This window comes from Prionailurus bengalensis, chromosome X (assembly GCF_016509475.1).
Source record: "Prionailurus bengalensis isolate Pbe53 chromosome X, Fcat_Pben_1.1_paternal_pri, whole genome shotgun sequence".
In the NCBI taxonomy this organism is placed as follows: domain Eukaryota; kingdom Metazoa; phylum Chordata; class Mammalia; order Carnivora; family Felidae; genus Prionailurus; species Prionailurus bengalensis.
In genome coordinates this window covers 77,071,593-77,078,250 of record NC_057361.1, presented here as the reverse complement: position 1 = coordinate 77,078,250, position 6,658 = coordinate 77,071,593, and the positions used below count along the sequence as shown (strand labels likewise).

At 34.6% G+C, this 6,658-nt stretch overlaps 1 non-coding gene across 1 annotated transcript; it reads right to left on the bottom strand.

Moving 5' to 3' along the window:
* Window positions 1-6,009: 6,009 nt before the first annotated feature.
* On the bottom strand, window positions 6,010-6,113 carry LOC122478101. The gene has a single exon (XR_006295861.1). It is a non-coding gene; the product is annotated as a U6 spliceosomal RNA (small nuclear RNA).
* Between the last annotated feature and the right edge of the window lie 545 nt (window positions 6,114-6,658).

The window sequence follows — 6,658 nt, the reverse complement described above, 5'->3', positions numbered from 1 at the left end:
CTTTGACAAAGCAGGAAAGAACACCCAATGGAATAAAGACAGTCTCTTCAATAAGTGGTGCTGGGTGCTGGGAAAACTGGACAGCGACATGCAGAAGAATGAACCTGGACCACTTTCTTACACCATACATAAAACTAAGCTCAAAATGGATGAAAGACCTCAATGTAAGACAGGAAGCCATCAAAATCTTTGAGGAGAAAGCAGGCAAAAACCTCTTTGAAATTAGCTGCAGCAACTTCCTACTCAACCTGTCTCCAGAGGCAATGGAAACAAAAAGCAAAAATGAACTACTGGGACCTTATCAAAATAAAAAGCTTCTGCACAGTGAAGGAAACAATCAGCAAAACTAAAAGGCAACCGACAGAATGGAGCAGATATTTACAGATTACATATCAGATAAAGGGTTAGTATCCAAAATCTGTAAAGAACTTATCAAACTCAACACCCAAAAAACAAATAATCCAGTGAAGAAATGGGCAAGAGACATGAATAGACACTTCTCCAAAGAAGACATCCAGATGGCTAACCGACACATGAAAAAATGTTCAACAACACCCATCATCAGGGAAATATAAATCAAAACCACAATGAGATACCACCTCACACCTGTCAGAATGGCTAACAGTAACAACTCAGGCAACAACAGATGGTGGTGAGGATGTGGAGAAAGAGGATCTCTTTTGCATCGTTGGTTGGAATGCAAGCTGGTGCAGCCACTCTGGAAAACAGTATAGATGTTCCTCAAAAAACTAAAAATAGAACTACCCTACGACCCAGCAATTGCACTACTAGGCATTTATCCACGGGATATAGGTGTGCGGTTTCGAAAGGACACATGCACTCCCATGTTTATAGCAGCACTATCAACAATAACCAAAGTATGGAAAGAGCCCAAATGTCCATCAATGGATGAGTGGATAACGAAGATGTGGTATATATATACAATGGAGTATCACTTGGCAATCAAAAAGAATGAAATCTTGCCATTTGCAACTATGTGGATGGAACTGGAGGGTATTATGCTAAGTGAAATTAATCAGTCAGAGAAAGAGAAAAATCATATAACTTCACTCATATGAGGACTTTAAGAGACAAAACAGATGAACATAAGAAAAGGGAAACAAAAATAACATAAAAACAGGGAGGGGGACAAACCATAAGAGACTTATAAACATGGAGAACAAACTGAGGGTTACTGGAGGGGTTGTGGGAGGAGGGATGGGCTAGATGGGTAAGGGGTATTAAGGAATCTACTCCTAAATCATTACTTCACTATATGCTAACTAATTTGGATGTAAATTTTAAAAAAATAAAGCATAAAATAAAAAAAATTAAAAAAAGTAAAACCGTACATTGTAGCTGGAAAAAAAAAAAGATTGTGCTTTAACAGAGTCAATTAGATTTTAGAGCATGCCAGGCAGATTTTAAAATAATTGGCCACTGGTGGGTTTTGGTGTTTGACTTATGGGAGGGGGAATGCCACAGACACCTAAGCCACCACATAAAATAGGTACAAGAAAACTGTACTTGAATAACCCAAAGCATCAAATAATGCTTCTTAGGTGAATGATTGGTTTTTTTTTGGCACCACAGTTATTTTTAATATTTTGTTAAAAACAAAGTGTTTTTAACAGAAAATGTTTTAACACAAAGTGTTAAACTTCAAGTGTCAAAAGATGAAAATCAGAGTTTTCAATCATTCTGGTTATATTAATTATGAACTAATTTAAAATGTTAGAATAAGGCTACATGTGGGATTAGTTACATGGTTTGCTTTTTAGCCAAATTTCAAATCCATTTGTGGTGATCTAGGTCATATCTCTCCCTCAGCAAGGTTTTGAATTATTAGATATTATACATTTTAATATAGATTCTGCTAAAAATCTTAGTATTAATAAATAAACACTATTATTTCCATCTATGATATACAGTATTAGCAAGCTGGTATCAATGATCAATTGAAGTATCAACAGTGTTTTGGTGTAGGACACATTAGTTTTTTTTTTTTTGCCATTTCTATCACTGCTTTTCTGGCCATCATTGCTCATAACACCAGCTGTTCCCACAAATCTTCATAGATGTACAGTCTACTCATTCAGAAATAGTAAGGGGTTAGAATGTTCAGAAAGTCAGGGGATGAGAATTTGCTGGAGATTTTCAGGAAGGTACTATAATTAGTCATATAAATTATGGAAGTAGCACATTTACATTCACTTTTGTGGAGAATCAATTTATTTAATAAATATGGCTAGGAATTAAGGTAGATAATTTATTAGGATTTTACAGAAATAAGTGAAAGCCTTTTTGTGTTTTGGGTGCTTGCAAATTTGATGCCCAATGTTCCCAGATATAGATACAGTTGACCCTTGAACAACACAACGGTTTGGAAAGTGGACCCCCACACAGTCAAAAATCTGCATATAATTTTGACTCCCCCAAAACCTAACTACTAATAGCCTGCTGTTGACTAGATGCCCTACCAATAACATAGTCAATTAACACATATTTTGTATGTTATATATTACATATTGTATTTTTATAATAAAGTAAACTAGAGAAAATAAAATGTTATTAATAAAATCATAAGGGAAACAAAAATAATATAAAAATAGGGAGGGGGACAAAACAAAAGAGATTCATAAATATGGAGAACAAACTGAGGGTTGCTGGAGGGGTTGTGGGAGGGGGATGGGGTAAATGGCTAAGGGGCATTAAGGAATCTACTGAAATCATTGCTTCACTATATACTAACTTGGATATAAATTTTAAAAAATAAAAAATAAAGTTAACTAAAAAAAATCATAAGGAAGAAAATATGCATTTATAGTACTGTACTATATGTATGGAAAACTAATCTGCATATAAGTGGACCCATGCAGTTCAAACCCATGTTTTTCAACGGTCAGCTGTATTCCATGCAATTCAAACCCATGTTGTTCAACGGTCAACTGTATTTTCTTTTTTCTTTTTTTTTCTTTTATTTTTTAAATGTTTATTTATTTTTGAGAGAAAGCGAGACAGAGTGCGAGCTGGGGAGGGGTAGAGAGAAAGGGAGACACAAAATCTGAAGCAGGCTTCAAGCTCTAAGCTTCAAGCTCTAAGCACAGAACCCATGCAGGGCTGGAATACACGGACTGTGAAATCATGACCTGAGCCGAAGTCAGACTGAGCCACCCAGGCGCCCCATGGGTCAAATGTATTTTCTGTTCAACGTTATTGGTAATTAGACAACAAAAGCTATATTTTCAAACTGTAATGGCAAAAAAATATTAGAAGATATTATTGCAATATGAACATTTCTGCATTTTTGTTTTTACTTAGAATGTTGCTATAATAATTGAGTCTTGTAACAGAAGACATGAGCTTATGAAATTTATATTTAGAGAAAAGTGAAAGCCAAGTGATTTTGGGCAGTCAGGAGCCCAGGAGTGGGTATGAGATTATTTAAACTCTCTGAAAGCAAGAGTCTAGTAGTGGAACAGGTACAAGAAATTCAGTGCACACAGTTTGACCATTCTGCAAATAATGGTATACATCCTCTTTCTGCTATTATTTAAAGCTAGCTAGTATACAGAAGCTATAAAAACAGCTGGCCAGAACAGGCTTTTTCCCCTTCTAAAAACTTACTGAACATCTTTAATACCAAGATCCAGGATCTCAGTGGGTATATACAAATAATAATTGTAGAAGGAACACACACACACACACACACACACCCTTAGTTTCCAGTGTTCATCTAATTTGATCTAGAATACTGTGCTATGAGTTAGCATATAATTTATTATTTAGCAGATGGAAAAATAGGTCAGAGACATCCACCCCCAAGCAGGATTTAGTCTCAAGTCCCATTTTGCCTATGTTAAAATCAACCAATTTAAACTTGGCCTACAATTACAGAGTATTAGACTTGGAAAGGACCAGAGAAGCAATCAATCTTAAACCTTTATTTTTACATTTTCATTCATCCTTTGGACAAATTATTGAATGCCTACTATGTGTTAGGTTCAATAATAGGTGTTAAGGGATACAGTGGCAAATACGATAGTCTTTGTCATCAAGAATCTCATGGTCTAGGGAAGTGCCTCTCAAGCTCTAATGTTTATACAGATCAGCTGGGAAATCCTGTGAAAATGTAGATTTTAATCCACAATTCAGTATGTCTAGGATGGGGCTTGAGATTCTGCATTGCTAACAAGTTCCCAGGTGATGCTCATGTTGCTGTTCCACAGACCATATTTTGAGATAGAAGGGTTTAAAGAGTGATTATGTGAGAAATGGGTCTAAAGAGGCCAAGTGACCTGTCCAATATTACAGGAAAAATCTAGTGATAGATTCCAGATCCCTGACTCTTAATATGGTGCCACTTCTATTCTCTCACACCACTCTGAAGATCAGAGTTTATTTATTTGACTTAGGCATCACCAACACCTGTGAAGTGCTTATAATTGTTGGACTTAAATACTGACAATTTAATGGTAAGTATTGCAAATTTCTGTTTGCATTAGAAGATGTATTTTAAAAAGTATGCTTGGAAAGGCCCTTTCACAGAAATTCTAGAGTCCAGAGGAAAGATACACAAATCCAGAAACATGCACAGAGTGGCTAAAGACAATGTATTATACTCATTTGTACAAGAAAAATTTATTCACAGCCTACTCTATGCATAGACAATAATCTTTACTCACATCTATACTCATAATACATTTTACAGTGCTAATAATACAAATAAATATTCAGTAAGTCCTTTTGGCTAAATGATAACATTCAAGTAGATACTATGGAAGGTCAACTGCAGTCTTTGAGCCCTCTCCTAAAGGAATTTGAGATCTTGTTGTAGGAACAAGCCTTACTTTTTTACATCATTTTCAGAGAATAATTCCTACATATGAGCATGATTATGACCTTGTGATACAGACTGTTATTAAATAGGGCTGGAACAATTAAAAATTGTGGAAACTTAAGTATAGACTGGGACTCATCAGAAGTCTTGACAAAGTACATAAAAATTCAAATGAAATATAAAGAGATTAGAAAGTTTGTTTCTTTGCAAAGGTACCATTACAATATTTAAAGTAGAGGGACTCCGTGCAAAAGTGCAGAGATAGCATTGACAATGGGAGGTTTAGTTGCTAGTAGATTGACCTGGTATGGTGGAATTTGGATTGTGGAGGTTCTAATGTGAAGGAAAACTATTGTATAGATACAGGATGAACATTCTGAAGGAATGTTCTCTAAAACCACACAATATAAATGTATAACACAAAGGTTTTTACTTTGTTCTGACTTCCTCTTGGATAAATATCCTGATGTTGACATATTATCATCACCTTATTAAGATTTATCACTCAACTTATATATTTAGTTAGGAGTCCAGATTTATCTAACATTAAAATGTAGTATGAAGTATATTGGAACTTAAAAAATATTTGTATATTTTATTGACTTCAGGGAGTGTGACTTTAAGTAAGCTAATATCCAGTTATCCAGCTTTTTTGGTAACAAAAAATCTTTAAAATTCATAGCAGTTACCAACACTGTCTTGTAATACATTAGAAAACAGTGACAGCTGTCTAGTGCAATATTAGATTTATAACTCCTCTTGGATAAATGCATTAAACATTCTATACATCATTTCTACAGTATGTCTGAAGGTACTACTAAACACTTAATCATGGATATATAATCAACAGAGATTTACATTTTATTGTGAAGATTCTTAACATAAATCTCTATGAATTTCTATTAAACATATATTAGGCCTATGAATTACTTACAAGATTATAAGAAACATGAATGAGAGAGGATACATGACTTGGCTAGTGTAAATTGAGGCAAAAATAACCCATTGATAATAGTTTATGTCTTCTTAAATTCCTAAATGCACTTTTCTGAATTTATGGTGAACTTGACTCAAATGCTTGTCAATCCTTAAGAGTATTAATTACTCAGAATTCTCCATGCTGCCTTTTTTGACTTTCCACTCATATATTCTATTTTCTTTTCTTTTCTTTTTTTATGGAACACTTCAGGAATTTGCATGTCATCCTTGCACGGAGGACATGCTAATCTATATATTGTTCCAATTTTAGTATATGTTCTGCCAAAGTGAGCACTCATATATTATATTTTCTTTTAAAAATGCATTTTTGAATCTTTCTGATCAAGCTATTAATTTATTAACACGTGTAAATTTAGTTTTATCCCATCTCAAGTAGCAGCTATGAAACCACTCTTTGGGAATCACTGTAATGAGTACTTTGCATATTATGGAATATATCTTCTTGTTTGTGTACAGACTCTGTTGATCATACAAGGCTCAACCCATTATATTCCTTTGTATATTCTTCTACTTCAGAGATTAGTGTCTATCTACACATCCTGACTCTGAGTCTACAAGATAGAAATCTCTTGGGTCTTTCCACACTTTGTTTACTTCCTTTAACTCTTGGCAGCTCCAGTTCTGTCTCTGGCAGCTGTTTGGGAAAAATCCTTTTTAACATTCCCTGACAGGCTCTTAGATAATTCTGGGAAGTTTACTAACTTGCCCTTCTAAACCTCTAGTGCTTTCTTTCCTTTGTAGATGTTCTGCTGTGCTTTTCGTAACTCTAAGTGTATTTCAGATGAAACACAGTAGTTTACAGTTGCTGCAGCCTTTCTC